A 15514-nucleotide genomic window follows, 5' to 3' on the forward strand; every position below is an offset into this window, starting at 1 on the left:
TTCTCATCTGAGCTTTTGGAATCTGGAGGTATCTAATCCTCAGTTGTGGAGCATTTCCCTGTGTGTTGTAAGATGTTTAGCAGCATCCCTGGCTTCTAGTTAGGCCAGAGTGACATTTTTATAAAGAAATTGGATCATCTCTTTCCCTTATTCAAAATTCTCCAATGACTTCCCATCAACTTACAATGAAATCCAAATTCTCTACTGTTCTGTGGCTGCCAGAAGTATGCGCCACACAGACCTTCAACCTTAGATGATAGTAGAATTGTGCCCACACACACACCTTCTCAGCTGTGATGACCAAAAATGTCTCCAGACACTGCCAAATGTCTCCTTGGGGGCAAAATTGCCTGGGGCTGACACCCACTACTGCAAACAATTGAAATCCAGCCTCTGTCTCCTCTGGGCTTGAAGAGCACTCAATAGTGTGCAGTCCCATTTTGATATTGCTAACCCAAAGCTCTGGCGGGCCTTCTGTGTTACCTAGCATTTCTGCGTCATACCCTAGTCCGTCACTCCCCTAGAGTCTAGGAGAAGAGACCATAATTTCATCCCCTCCATTCTTCTCAAACCTCCAACAATTCATCCTCAGTCCTCACCTTTGTCAACTACCAAAAGGCGAAACTGCAGTTCCAAAATAAAATATGTGCATTTCTTTAGGGTCTTAGAGATTGCAGTTGGGGGACACAGACCCCACCAAAATCAAAAGCATGCTCCAGAGAGACAAAGGAAGTTCGAGCTTCTAAAGAGGAAAGAGGGAATGTACGTAAGTTGTTTCAAACAAAATGTGATTGGTGCTAGTATAGTTACACTAATCTATATGTGATTGGTTGCTAGGCTAGTGTTAGGCAGAAAGTTCATTTGTGTCCATCTTAACATATAACAGATGCCTTGGCTTTCAGCTGAGTTCAGCAAAAATTCTGAGAATTTGAGACTGAAGACGTGCATAAGCCCCACATCCTTATAATGTCTGCCCAACTCCATTTTAAATAACCCTGTTAACAAAGCATACTCCATTTTATTCTCTCTATTGTCACTTTTAACTAATGGCTTTACTTCCTATTTCACTGAGCAAATAGAGGCAGTCTGAAAATAGCTATCTCACCTTTTTACCACAAATTCTACCAGCATTCATGTGGCTGCACATTAGTCCCTCCTTATCCGTGGGGATGCGTTCCAAGACCCCCAGTAACCACCCGAAACTGTGGATAGTACTAAACCCTGTGTATAGTGTTTTTTCCTGTACATACAACTATGATAAAGTTTAACTGATAAATTAGGCACTGTAAGAGATTAACAGTAGCTAATAATAAAATAGAACAATTAAAACAATATGCTGTAAGAAAAGGTATGTGAATGTGGTCTCTGTCTCCTTTTCAACATATCTTATTGTACTGCACTCAGCCTTCTTCCCGTGATGATGTGAGATGACAAAATGCCTGAGTGATGAGATGCAGTGAGGTGAAAGGCGCAGGCGTTGTGACGTAGCTTTGGGCTACCGCTGACCTCCTGATGATTCATCAGAAGGAGGATCAGCTGCTTCCGGTGGACCACAGTAACTGGAAACACCTGGAAAGCAAAACCACAGGAGCAAGGGGGGCTCCTGTACCTCTATATTCAACCTTCTTTCCTGTTCCAATGAGCAATCCCTCCCTGCTGCTAGCTATATTCATGTAATGATAATTAATACACACATTAATTTTATAGCCTTTAGTAATTCATAGTTGCCACCATCCACAGTATATGTACTTAAATTAAGATCCTATCTGGGGCGTCTGGGTGGCTCAGTCATTAAGCGTCTGCCTTTGGCTCAGGGCCTGATCCTGGCATTCTGGGATCGAGCCCCACATCGGAATCCTCCGCTGGGAGCTTGCTTCTTCCTCTCCCGCTCCCCCTGCTTGTGTACCCTCTCTCGCTGGCTGTCTCTCTCTATGTCAAATAAATAAATAAAATCTTAAAAAAAAAATTAAGATCCTATCTTATTCTAGTTGCAGCACTACTGTGATAATGCTCCATTTTTAAAATTCTGATTTTGGTAACAATATTTATAGATAGCAATGAAGTGTGAGGAATCCTGATATCTAATATCTGTCAACAAAGTGTTTGGAAGTCCAACATCTTTCAAATATCTGGTATCAAGAAACCACATTCATAACTTTGGGCAAATTGAGGATGCTAAAGACAGTAAAGGTGAAACTTGGTTTTTTAATTTTTTAAGAACACTGCCAGTGAGGAAAAAATGTGAAAGCATTTTGTCAGGTTTTTAATTGAACAGCTACACTTTTTAGAATAGCTCTAAGGTAAGTGAGAACCTTTAATAAGGTATGTAACCCTCAAATTAAAATTTTTCCTTTGGGGAAAACAGGATCTCCTTACAACGATTTACCTTATGATGCAACTTCCAGAGAGACTGATAAGAAAATGAGACTTGCCTGTACCTGCCCTACCTTTCCCTGGAAGCTTAAAAAAATGTTGGCTATAAATGCAATTTGAAAAAGTTAAGTGAATTAAATGCAAACTGTTACGCCCCCCCACCCCCAAATCCAGTTCTTATCATGGAAATATTCTATCCTAGGGCGGGCAGCATGATTACCATGTATGGTCCTCCTTTTAGCTTTTAAAAATTTGTGGGACCAAGGACTACATCTATTATATTCTCTTCCATCGTAAGGCCTAAATAAGAACGATTTTAAAAATGAATAAAATTAAACAAGCATTTAAGTAATTTAAGAGAAAATGGATGCATTCTAACCCCGGAGTGATAAGTGTAAGTGGACTCAGCTGGCCAAGTCTGGCAAGCGCTCACCAAGCTAGATGCGTCAGAGGCTGTGATGGAAGGGTAAGAGGCGTTCCTGAAAAGGAGCTGGGGGGGTACTCTGGTCAGAGTGAGTGGCGCATACAGAAGGCTCGATGGATAGCCCTTGCTTGAGAGCGGTCAAATGTATTTGTCTGACTAACCCCCCGAGAGCATGTAGGCTCAAAAGCAGGGCCTTGCCTGTAACAGATGGTAAATACAGACTAGTAGGATTCCTTTCGCAATGCCGATGGAGAGACAAGACCCTCAGGAGTTTCAGTTTCCTGTAGTTCGGGGTGGAAGACAGTGAGGATCCTTTCAGGGTCCTGGGATGGGAGTGTAGATGCAAGCAGACACAGTGGTGCTCAGCATTCTAGAACTGGCTCCCAATAAAGATAGAAGGAGGGGATGAGGCGAAGTCTTTCATAGGAACTCAAGTTAGTTCCAGCAGCCATTAAGGATAAGGAAAAGAAATGTTCTGGAGAAATATTACCACAGACCAGAAATGAAAAGAAGAACATTATAGAACATTTCCAAAGAATAAAGTAGGTAAGGGCTCAAAGTAAAAGGGCTTAAAATGTTATTAAAAACAATCTCTAAAACTTAATATACTCAAGGCATGATTTTTTTCTAAGTCTCAATAGATAGAAATTACAAAACTATACCATGAATAAACTTTACCTGTAGTGACTAATATCAACATAGTATTATTAAAATGAGGAATAATGACACATAACCACATCCTTGAGAAACCTACATCAGCATTTCCTAATGTTACATAACCACAGGATGCTTTATGAATTATAAAATGTTCATGGAACACCAACATTTTTTAAATTTTTATTTTATTTTTTCAGATTTTATTTATTTATTTATTTGTCGGAGAGAGAGCACAAACAGGGGAGCTGCAGGCAGAGGGAGAAGCATGTTCCCTGCCAAGCAAGGAGCCTGATGCAGGACTCAATCCCAGGACCCTGAGATCATGCCCTGAGCTGAAGGCAACGCTTAACAGACTGAGCTACCCAGGTGTCCCACCAACATTTTTTTTTTTAAGATTTTATTTATTTGTTTGAGAGAGAGAGAAAGAGAGACAAGAGATAGAGCTCGAGTGGAGAGGAGAGGCAGAAGCAGAAGCAGGCTCCCCACCGAGCAAGGATCCCGATGCAGGACTCGATCCCAGGACCTTGGGATCATGACCTGAGCCAAAGGCAGATGCTTAACTGACTGAGCCACCCAGGCACCCTGGAACACCAACATTTTGAAAGAAGATATTATGCAAACTTGATTAAAAGAGGACAGCAAAAAAATAAGTGCTTCGGGAAAACATCAAAATTGAATTCATATGCTTGAGAAGAAATAAACACTTAAGGAAATCACAAATAAATTCAACGAAAAATCAACATTTAATAAAATCATAAATAAATTCAATAGGAAGATGTTCTTCTATTTTAGAGATAATCAAATATTTAGAAGTGAATGCTATAATGTCCATAACCTACTTTAAAACACTTCCACAGAAATATGTACATTTATAAAGCGCATAAAGCAAACTGAACACTTTCTTCAAGCTGTGCAAACCCAAAGGTCAGTACATGAAGTGGCAAGTTGGAGTGGAGCTATGGAGCCTGGAGTGTAGTGGGGTGTGCTAAATATACCCACAAAATTGAGGCATTTCAAGCCACACGGTGCAAATATTAAACGTCGTGGGCGGAATTATGTTCCCCCCTAAAATTCATATGCTGAAGCACTAACCACCAGTACCTCAGAATCTAACGGTATTTGGAAATAGGGCCTTTAAAAAAGTAATTAAGGCAAAACGAGATCATATGGTGGGCCCTAATCCAATGTGACTTTATAAGATTAGGACACACAAGAACCCAACCCACTTATGCAGAGGAGAGACCATGTGAAGACACAGTAAGAAGGCTGCCATCTGCAAGGCAAGGAGAGAGTCCTTGGAAGAAACCAACCCTGCTGACACCCTGATCTCAGACTTCTGGCTTCCAGAACTGTGAAAAATAAGTTTCTGTTGTTTGAGCCACCCAGGTGGTGGTATTTGGTTATGATAGTCCTAGCAAACAAATACAGATGTCCTCCCAGATATATTCAAATCAGAAAGCTGCAAACAAAGATCCTTGAGATGCAGCCCAATCTGTCCATCATCCTTTGGGCAAAGCCACCTGTATGTCTCCCAGGCGAGGGGTAAGAGTACCTGATAGCATGGGAGATGACTGTTGTTGGCCGTGCACGCTGAGAATGGAAGTGTGAAATCTCAGTTCTAAATTCTTTACAGCACAAAACCCATCAGCCAGTTTTGGATATCGATTTCAGAATAGCAGCCTTAAAGCTCTGGTTGACAAATTAAGATGAAAAAATTTGGAACGCTTTGCTACAGAACACACTGCATTAAACACTATTTAAATCTAATCGGTAAAAATACACGAAAAGCTGGGAGTCTCAATCATTTTTCCTTAACTCAGAATTCAGATGAGGTCATGAAAAATATCTTAGCAGCATTTGAAGAATATAAATTAAGAAATTAGGAAGAGGCTTTGCTTCAAACTTTACCTTACGTACAAGCTTCCTTGTCTCTTGTTCGCCTCTACATAAAAAAATATAAGTAGAATCGTTTCCCCAATAAAATTCCTTTTCCAAACTTACCGAGTTTTGAAAAAAAGCCCAATGTAGTACATGCTAATTGTAGATGGTGTTGACTTTTCTTCCACATATTACAAAAATAAATTTAGCAGAAAGATTTATACTCACTACTTAGCAATGTCCCTGCATGTCTTTTTGCACTGTTTCTAATTACTAAGTTATTTTGAATGTGCATAAAGCAGAGGAGTTTGCCTAAAGGCCCAGCTTCACATCCTTAGAACAATATCCCCCTTATTGCCCATCCCCCCACCCCATTCTCATTCTTCATTCCCTTTGACCCCTCTTGACCACCCACTCCTTCCAACTCTCTTCTTTCTTCCAGGCACAGACATGGCCCTTCACTGGGTTTTTTCTCTGATGCTTCTCTCTCTGTTTGACAAGCTTCTGATTGTTGCTTACCCTAACTGAATGCTTTCTACAAGGCTCATCCTGGCTTCTTGGCCCTTTTGCTTTTCACATTCAGTCTCCAAGTGAAATGCTTCCAACTCAGGGCTTCAATTACTCATTACTACCTTCATTCAAGCCTGAAGGCCTCACCTAGACCCATCAGGCTCCCTGCTCAGCATCAGGCTCCCGATTCAGCGGGGAGCCTGCCCTTCCCTCTCCGTCTACCACTTCCCCTGCTCAAGCTCTCTCTCTGTCAAATAAATAAATAAAATCTAAAAAAAAAAAAAAAAGATAGGTAAATTGTAAGATCCACAAGAAATGGGTAGATTTATAAAGCGTAAAAAGCCTATAGATGATGTGATCTTACAACTTCCTTTTATAGATGAGCAAACTGTCTACTCTGCACGTCCCACCATTATATTTTAGCAGCACGGTTTTTACAGGTTCACAGCTGGAGAGGAATTTTGCCTTAGGGAAGAATCATACCTCTAGTCTCACCTATATCTGATTTAGATTATATTTAGATGAGACTTTGGACCTAAGACTTTAGAGTTAATGCTGGAATTAATTAAGACTTTGGGGGGCTGTAGGCTAGAATGAATGTATTTTGCATGCGAGAAAAGACATGAATTTAAGGAGTCTAGGGGAAAAGTGTTCTAAACTGAATGTTTGTTTCTCCCTTGAATTCATATATTGAAACCCTGTGATATTGTGATTTATATATATTTGGTTATACATATATACATACACATATATATACATATATATTTGGTTATTCAGATGACCAAAGCATATGTCTCTCATGTATTTAGTCTTCACCAACAATTCCTGGCTCACAGCTCCCAACACCCTTGGAATTTCCTGAGCAATAACAGCATCTTTTGTTATAATATTTGGTCTCTTGACCTCAATGCCAAAAAAACCCTTCAGATCCATAAAGGTGAAATGAGGGTCTTGTTATTCATGGCAAGCCCCTTTCCAACACAACTGGGCTATGTAAATGAGGTGACTTTTGGAAAAAAACTAAGGATGGGGGCTAATTGTCAGGGAAACCAAGCATGAATAGAGGTTTGGAACTTTCAGTCCATGCCTGATTTCTTGAGACTGAATTATTGATCAATGGCCAATGATTTAATCAATGATGCCTACGTAATGAAGCCTCCACAAAAAACAAAAACGATAGGGTTCGGAGAGCCTCCATGTTGCAGAACCAGTTGGCTCCCACATACCACCATGCTGGGCCCCAAACTCCATAAAGACAAAAGCTTATTTGTTCAGGACCTCACCCTATGTATCTTTCTATTGGGCTATGGATTAGTATCCTTTGAGATCCTTTGTCATAAATCAGTAACAACTTTCCTGAGTTCTGTGAGCCACTCTAGCAAATTAATCAAACCCAAGGAGGAGGGTGTGTGAACCTCTGATTTACAGCCAGTCCGTCAGAAGCACAGACAACAACCCGGGTTTGTGAGTGGCTTCGTAAGTGGAGTGCCATCACTTGGGACTGAACCCTTCACTTGGAGAGTCTGATGCTGTATCTGGGAAGACAGAGGTAGCGTTGAGTTGAACTGTAGAACATGCAGCTGATGTTGGAGAACTACTCGGTGGTGTGGAAAACCGCTCCCTCCAATATACCGCTCCACACATTAAAAGTGTTGATTAGAACCCACGAAGCTTTAACCTCCAATGTGATGGTATTTGGAGACAGGGTTTTGGGAGGTAATTAGGTCATGAGGGTGGTGCCTTCACGATGGAATCCTACCCTTACAATCTCTCTCTCACTTTCTTTCCATTTGCCATGTGAGGACCCGGCGAGAAGCCAGGAAGAGAGCTCTCACCAGAAACTGAGCATGCTGGTGCCTGGATCTTGGACTTCCAGCCTCCAAAACTGTGAGAAAATGAAATTTCCGTTGTTTAAACTGCCCAGTCTGTGGTATTTTACTAGAGCAGCCTGAGCTAAGACGAGTGGTCAACATCCACAAAGCAAGAATTGCTTGCATCTCTACCAATCAAAATTACTTGTTATTTCTATGCTCAAGAATCTCGTGTATTGCTATCAGTTTTCTACAACTTACAGAGTCGTAAAAGAGCTCAAAGGTGATGGAAGGCACAGATAACACAGAAAAATGCACTAGACAGGATACCTAGGGATCTTTTCTGCCAATTTCAAAATCTATAGTATGTCACCCTGACGTATCTAAAGAACAAACTGTAAGCTGATTGTCCTTACCTCTCCTGCTCTGAGGTTAGTCCATAGGACACCTGCTGTCACCTCTTTTGATTAAGTCTCTTTATTCAAGCTTACACATATCTTGTTTGTCATCTTGTATTACAAGTGCAACCCACAGTTCCCAAGCCCACACCAACCTAAAGGAACGTTTAAGGGTCAGAGTCATAATGATGTCCTCATGCACCCATCTTGGCCTCTAGTCCTCACTAGCAACATCTTGAACCCTCAAGACAGTGCAGCTGGTGTTGCCACGCTCCTTTAAGTCTCTTTTAATCTAGAAAAATACCCTTTTTCATTGACTGGCTTGTTGAGGAGATGGGGCTAGCAGTCCTGTAAAATGTCACACTTTCAGGATTTGTCTATTTGTTTCCTCATGGCATTTGTCTAACTTGTAGAACTATCTCTATCTTTCCTGGAAACTAGAATAGCTAAAGGCTTAAGTTAAACATTTGTGGCCAGACAGAATATGTCATCAGAGGACAACTAATATCTGCTTGCCTGATCATTAGTGATGTTAAGATAGAATGATTTTTCAGCCCTCCAATGAGGCCACCAGTGGTTTGCAAAACATCAGCTGCCTTAGGCCTTATGTTTGGATGAGGTAACCTGCAGTCTTGACCACCATGGGCAACATTACTGCAGTGAGAAAACACTTTAGAATCCTCAGCAGCACAAAATAAGCTAATGTTTGGGAATACTTCCTTTTAAAAAAACAAACTGCCTATAGTGAATTTCAATTTAAAATGGAACTTAAACTCACCAGGCTTGCTTTTTCTTCTCCAGGTACACTGTCAACAGCGAGCCTCGACCCTGGCACTGCCCAGGGTGAATGAAGGCTACGGTGACCGGGTCCAGGTCTCTGATGTACATGTCCCCAGCTTCCCCCTTCTCCTCTCACAACCAACTTTCCAGACTTTCTTTATCATTGTGGTTCTTCTCTGACCCCTTCGTGTTTGCTTTCCTGCAGGCAGCCCTGAAGTGAACACAACATTTTTAGCAAATACTGTGAGACGTAAATCTTTTATTGCACGTCAAGTTTGAGGATTTTAAGAATTAGGAAATGTGAAATTGATTTGCAAGTTTAAATCAAGAAACTTAAATTCATAAGAACTTTTATCCCAAGGGCACATGAGAACTTGGCTTTTAAGTGCTATCTTGAGTACTTCTTAATCTTCAGCAATTATTATTCAGGAAATCAATAATGATGATACGATGCTGAGAAAAGTCAATGTAACTACCATTACAGTAATGCTCCACTTACGAGCTGCTTGAACCAGAAGTCAAGTGTGATTAAGAAAGTCTCCTGGAAATTCTGAACACCCACAAATCTGCATTCAACCTACCTTCCAGGGGAAAGAAATAATCCTTGGAAGTCAAGTGGAGAAACTTAGTCAAATATATTAATTATATGTTCATTAAAAGTACAAAGCAGTGGTGTGCCTGGGTGGCTCAGTTGGGTAAGCGTCTGACTCTTGGTTTCCACTCATGATCTCAGGGTCCTGAGATTGTCCCACGTCAGACTCTGTGCTCAGCAGGGAGTCTGCTTGAGATTCTCTCTCCCTCTCCTTCTGTCCATCCCCCCGCCCCGTGCGTGGGAGCACGCGTGCATTCTCTCTCTAATAAATAAATAAATATTTAAAAAAGAAAAAAAGTACAAAGCAGGGAATATAGAAGTGGGGTGAGTTTATAAAGTCCTGTATATGGGGAGAGGGGTTAGTGGAAGTAGTTAATTTAAATGAAAACAGATTTAAATCTACTGAAGTCATTTTCCCCAAGGTAAAGCAGAAAAGACAAGAATACGAATCAACAACTAAGGAATTTTGTGTTGTTCTCACCTAGATGAGGCAATTCCAATCCCTTACAAAAGCAGATCTATGCTGGTGATCTACAGAAAACATAATTATTTATATTTGAAGATCTTTCTTAGAAGAAGCAGTAAATTTATTTTAGCAACATGTACAGCAGATCAACAGGTAAGATACAGAGGCAGATTTCATCTTAATGTCAGGAAGAATTTTTTTGTGTGGCAAAATACATGTAATATAAATTTATCATCTTAGCCATTTTTAAGTGTACGGTTGGGGCATTAAGTACATTCACACTGTTGTGCAACCATCACCACACTCCAACTCCAGAACATTTCCATCCCAAACTGATATTCTGAAGTATATTAAACAGCATATCCTCATTCCTCCCCCAACCCTAGGCCCTGGCTAACCACCGTACCACTTTCTGTCTCTGATTTTGATTACTACTCCAAACACTTCACATAAGGGGAATCATACAACAGTTGTCCTTTTGCATCTGGCATATTTCACTTAGCATAAGGTCTTTAAGTTTCATCTACATTGTAGCATGTATCAGAATTTTACTCCTTTTTAAGGCTACATAATATTTCAGTGTATGTGTGTGTGTATGTGTGCACATTTTGTTTATCCGTTCATCCATAGATGGACATTTGGGTTATTTCCATCTTTTGGCTATTGTGAATAATGTTGATCTGAACATGGGTATACATATATTTGTTTGAGCCCCTGGTTTCAATTATATTGGGTATATACCCAGAAATAGAATTGTTGGATCATACAGTAATTTTATGTTTAATTGTCCGAGGAATCGCCATACTGTTTTCCACAGCTACTGCACTATTTTACATGCCTACCTGTAACGCACAAGGGCTCCAATTTCTAGACATCCTTGTCAACACTTGCTGTTCTCTGCTTTTTGATAACAGCCGTCTTAATGCATGCAAAGGAGGAATTTTTTTAAAGATTTTATTTATTTATTTGAGAGAAAGAGTGTGTGCATACACGTGGAAGCCAGGGAAGGCGGTGTGGGCAGAGGGAGAGGGAGAAGCAAACTCCTGCTGTGCAGGGAGCCCAACAAGAGGCTTGATTCTAGGACCCTGAGATCATGACCTGAGCTGAAGGCAGATGCTTAACCGACTGAGCCACCCAGGCACCTCTGGAGGAGGAATTTTTAATAACTAGACTTGTGCCACACTGGGATGAGCGGTTCCCAGGATGTAGGGGCTGACGGATGTGCTCTACCAAAGACTGGATAGACTAATATGCTCAGTTATGCAAGTCGTGCACTGTCCAAATGTGTCTGGTCACAGGGGGAGTAGGGAGTAAAACCCAGCACATGTTTCACATTCCAAGGTGTGAACCCTGGTGTAGAACTGCCTCTTCTGGGAGAAAGCAATAACTTTTTCTTCCCTGGAAACATTGCCAGCTTGCCAAGCCATGTGCTTGAAGAGGTACCTTTTTTTTTCAATGCAAACTAAGGCACTTATTTATGGAAGCTATTGGTTACCGTGGCTGACTGACCCTCTGTCATGGGAAAGCTGTAGATAGAGTAGATTAATACACAGGATAATACTTAGTCCAACCAGACTAGATGACTATTAAGGCCCCACTCAACGGTGATATACCGTGCATCTCTTTGATTTTAAAGATACCGCCTAAAAATTCTTTGCACTCTTTGCATTGACAGGTGGAGGCAACATCCCCTCACCTTGAATCTGGGATCAGTGACAGCTTCATAATAGAATTCTGCAGAAGTGACACTGTGCCAGTTTCCAGGCCCAGACCTTAAGAAACTGGCAGCTTCCACTCCCGACCCTTTGGACACTCCTTCTTGGAACGGAGCCACCATGCTGTGAGGACGCCTAAACCACTTTGTAGAGAGACACACATGGAGAAAAACCAACACTCATCACCAAGTGAGTGAACTGTCTTGGAAGTGGAGCCTGTCCCAGCCAAGCCCTGCTCAAATTGCAGAATGATGAGTAAAGTAAATCACTGCTGTTGTTTTAAGCCACTACTGTTTTAGGGCGATTTTCTTTAGCTGCAATAGATAACCAGAACAGTCATAATATAATGTTACCAGTGCTCCAAACTCACCTTTCCACAATATGTCTCACACCAGTAGTGCCTCAAAGGACTCCAAGGGAGAACTTTCTCTAAAGAGCCCTCAATTTTTTCTCATATGTCACAGGCAATGGCCTTTGTCTCTCACCTCTTCTCCCACTCCCCAATTTAGGATAAAACTCTTAACATAGAAAGATGCTGAGACCCACCTTCTGCAGTGTGTGCACCCTCAGTGTTTGGATTTCTTGAGGAATCGCAGATTTCTCTGAGCCACACACTGGACCCTTCCACAGACTCTCCTGTCTTGCCCTGGAGTGGTATGGAGCCTTGGGGTGCAGGCTTCTAGAGACGACATAGAAACAAAACTTGGATCCAGTCAACTGCTGTCTAAGATGGCTCTTTCACTTGCAATAAGCTTAAAAGGGGGCATACAAGCCAAGCCAAGAGGCAGGGAATGCAGAGGAGACCCCCTCCCCTCTGGACCCTGGCTCTAGCTGTTGTCCCTTCCCTCACGGATAGAATCTGCCTACACTTACTGTGAAGGGAATGGGTTTTTCAGCAAGGCCTTCCTCAGTCCTGAGTCTTATCTGTGAAACGCTCCTCCTTCGATTGCCAAACCCCCTTCATTTCGGGAAGGAAAGAGTTAAACGACTCTTGCGCTTCAGGGCTTGGGAGCGGGCGGCAGCTCTGCGCTTTATAGCGGCTGCCTTGGGAGGGTTGGAAGGTTGGGACGCTCTTGCTGTCCCAGAGTGGAGTGGAAGGTCTGGGAGTGCTTCGAGGAGCAGGGGAGGACAGACGGGAGGCGTGTTCCCCTGGAGTTTTCTTTTTCTTGCGAGCCTTCGCGCGCGCGCGTACAGTCATCCCTTTGGTCTGGCGACGGCGGGCAGGAGGTGGAGAGACTCCGTCCCACCCGGCGGCCAGAGGCTGGAGGCTCGGGAAGACCTCCCGGGAGAAGCCGTGCGGGGGAAGCTTCCTGCAGCGGAGGGAGCTGCGCCTGCGGGGCCGCCGCGGCGCGGGAGCCGGGGACGTCCACCACCCACCGTCGCCGGCTCCGCTTCCTCCCGCCCGGGTGCGGCGCGCGGACCGGGCAGCTGTCTGAGCCCGCCAAGCTCCACGGTCGGTGCAACTCTTTCCTCTCAGGGAGCCGGGAGGGGGTGCGGGGGGTGCCGCCCGGGCCCCTCCGCTGGGAGGAGAGGCGAGCCGGGCGCCTGGTCGCCCGGCGCCCTGCAGCTTGGCGACCCTCCGCCCAGGGGCTGCCACCCACCTGCCCAAGGGCGCGTGGCGGGGCGGGCGCCTTCCCAGGAACCGCGCGCTCCGGAAACGTTTGAGGGTTGGGGGCCTGAGCGAAAGCCCCCAGCCTCCCCAGGCGGGATTCGGCTTTTTAGTCAGAGGAAAACCAACGGTTCTCCCTGGGTCTGTCTCCCTTTTCCCCCAAGCATGCGAGAACTTTGTGGAACATCACGCCCTTGTCGGCGGCTCCAAAGCCTACTTGTGAAGTTTGCCTCGCAGCCCTTTGACTCGCCTGCTTCTCCTCCCCGCACACCCGGGGTATGCCAAGGGTAGCCAAGGGCACTCGGTGTGAGGGACTGATGGGTTTTGGAAAACCCCCAGTGCAGCTAGTTTGGAAACCTGCCTGCAGAGGTCTGGGCGTTTTGTTCTGTGCTGTCCTTTAAAGGACACTTGTTGCGTTTCACGTGCGGAAAACAAGGGCTGTTTCTAGATAATCAGCCTCTGTTTACACCATCCTAATGGAGTTCCCGGATAGAGTTGGCGGCGGAGGGGGTGGGGTGGGACGCATATTAAAATCAGGCGTCGTCAGTAAGAGCAGTTGCTAATTTATTACCCAGACAGCAAAACCCACGGAAAACTAGTAAAAGTTTCTAGTTTATTTGTTTAGGTTTTTTTTTGTTTCTCTCCCCTCTCCTCCTGCAGCTGTTCATGGCTTCCACCCCCACACACACACACACACGCACCTCGTACCCACTTCTGTGTTTAGTGTTAACTAAGTGAGAAACACCTTGGCAGTCATTTCAGTAAATTACCTGCTTTAACTTTATGCCATTTCAGTAAGATTGGAATTTCCAAATTACTAATTATATAGGTGAACTTTAATCCTGAGAATCCAAGACGTTAAATGCTTATAGTGTAAGGCTAATGATTGTCTTCTTCCTTAGTAATAGCTTTTGAACTCCACCAAATTCTTAGCCCCCAAATATGAAGAATGTCGTATCTATAAACTTTGGGCTGAACCTGAGATGCTTCACTAGAGAGCTAGGTCTGATTATGACTGAGAGTTCCAAGCACAGCATGACTTAGATCCATGGAAAAGGGCTACAGATTCATCCTTGGAGGAACATGCATTTGAGAGGCTTTTTTTGTTTGGTTTTATATTTTTCACCCAATGATGATATGATGCGCACATACCTTTGCCAAATATCCGTTAGCTCTGCAGCTTAATACATGCAGAGAGCTGATGGAGACGTCATCAGAAATGATGTGGTGGTATCATTGTTGGAGGAGGAAAGTGGTTTTGGTGGTAGCTAGCTCACACCTTGTTAAGAACCCACAGCCTTAGCCTCCTTACCTCCCGCATTATCAGCTGACCAAGCAAAGCAGCATGCTAATGTTCAGACTCAGTAGTGGTACCTTTCCTGAGTGTCATAATCACCCCTGATAGGTCAGTTTACTAAATATCCTCCTACTGGACTCTACTGGGCAAAGAGGCACTCCATTTCCAGGAAAGGCCTTCTCTCTCTTATTTTTAAGGAAACAATACTGAAGGGTCCATTCCAATTGGGAAAGTGGGAGGCTTTAGCCATCAAATAGCACAAGGTATTGCAGGATTTCTTTCTTCCATATCTATGATCTAAAGAGGAGAATGACAATCTGCTTTGTTCTTAGAGGCCTGGTCTCCACTGTGGAATGCAAGTAGTGGCATTTTGTAGGTCTGTCAACATTTGGTCAAATATTCACTCCAAACCGTAAAAAGCAGGAAACAATGGCAAACTACTTATAATTAAGCAAAGCAAAGTGAGGCATCATACCTGTCCTGCCTCTTCTTGGCCATGCAGCCTTAACTTCTTCAAGACTCACTTCCGCAATTAAAATGGGAATATTGCCCCTGCCTACCTAGAGTTGTGAAGCTCAAGTCAGATGCATAAATTATTAATATACATATGAGGTCATTAGTGTTTCAGGTTCCTGGAGGAAAAAAATCTAAGGGGAAGGCAAAAGTATATGGTATTTGCACCTTGTACTTACTTAAGACCTTCTGTACAACCTGAATAAATCTTATTTCATCTATATATTGTCTAAACCTAAGCTCTATTGATTTCCCAAGATAACTATCAAAATTCCTAAAAGTGGTTAATACCAACTGTAAACAGACCAAGCAGAAGGACACAATTTTTAAAAAATTAAATTATGACCTGGGCATATAAATCATAGACACATGCCTCTGCATTAATGAGCTAATGGATCTTCATTTAAAGAATCATTAAAAACTTACAGAGAAGAAAATTTACAAAAAATTTAAATGGGATGAGCCATTTTTTTATTTACCTTTGATTACTG

At 43.0% G+C, this 15514-nt stretch overlaps 1 protein-coding gene across 1 annotated transcript in view; it reads left to right on the forward strand.

The window, feature by feature from the left end:
• Nucleotides 1-12595: 12595 nt before the first annotated feature.
• Nucleotides 12596-15514, forward strand: part of EDNRA (endothelin receptor type A) — a 56301-nt gene continuing 53382 nt past the window's right edge. Inside the window, exon 1 of the mRNA XM_026499442.4 lies at nt 12596-13057. The gene's annotated coding sequence lies outside the window, so the exon portion shown is untranslated. The remainder of the gene's footprint in view (nt 13058-15514) is intronic.

This window comes from Ursus arctos, unplaced genomic scaffold (assembly GCF_023065955.2).
Source record: "Ursus arctos isolate Adak ecotype North America unplaced genomic scaffold, UrsArc2.0 scaffold_11, whole genome shotgun sequence".
Lineage (NCBI taxonomy): Eukaryota > Metazoa > Chordata > Mammalia > Carnivora > Ursidae > Ursus > Ursus arctos.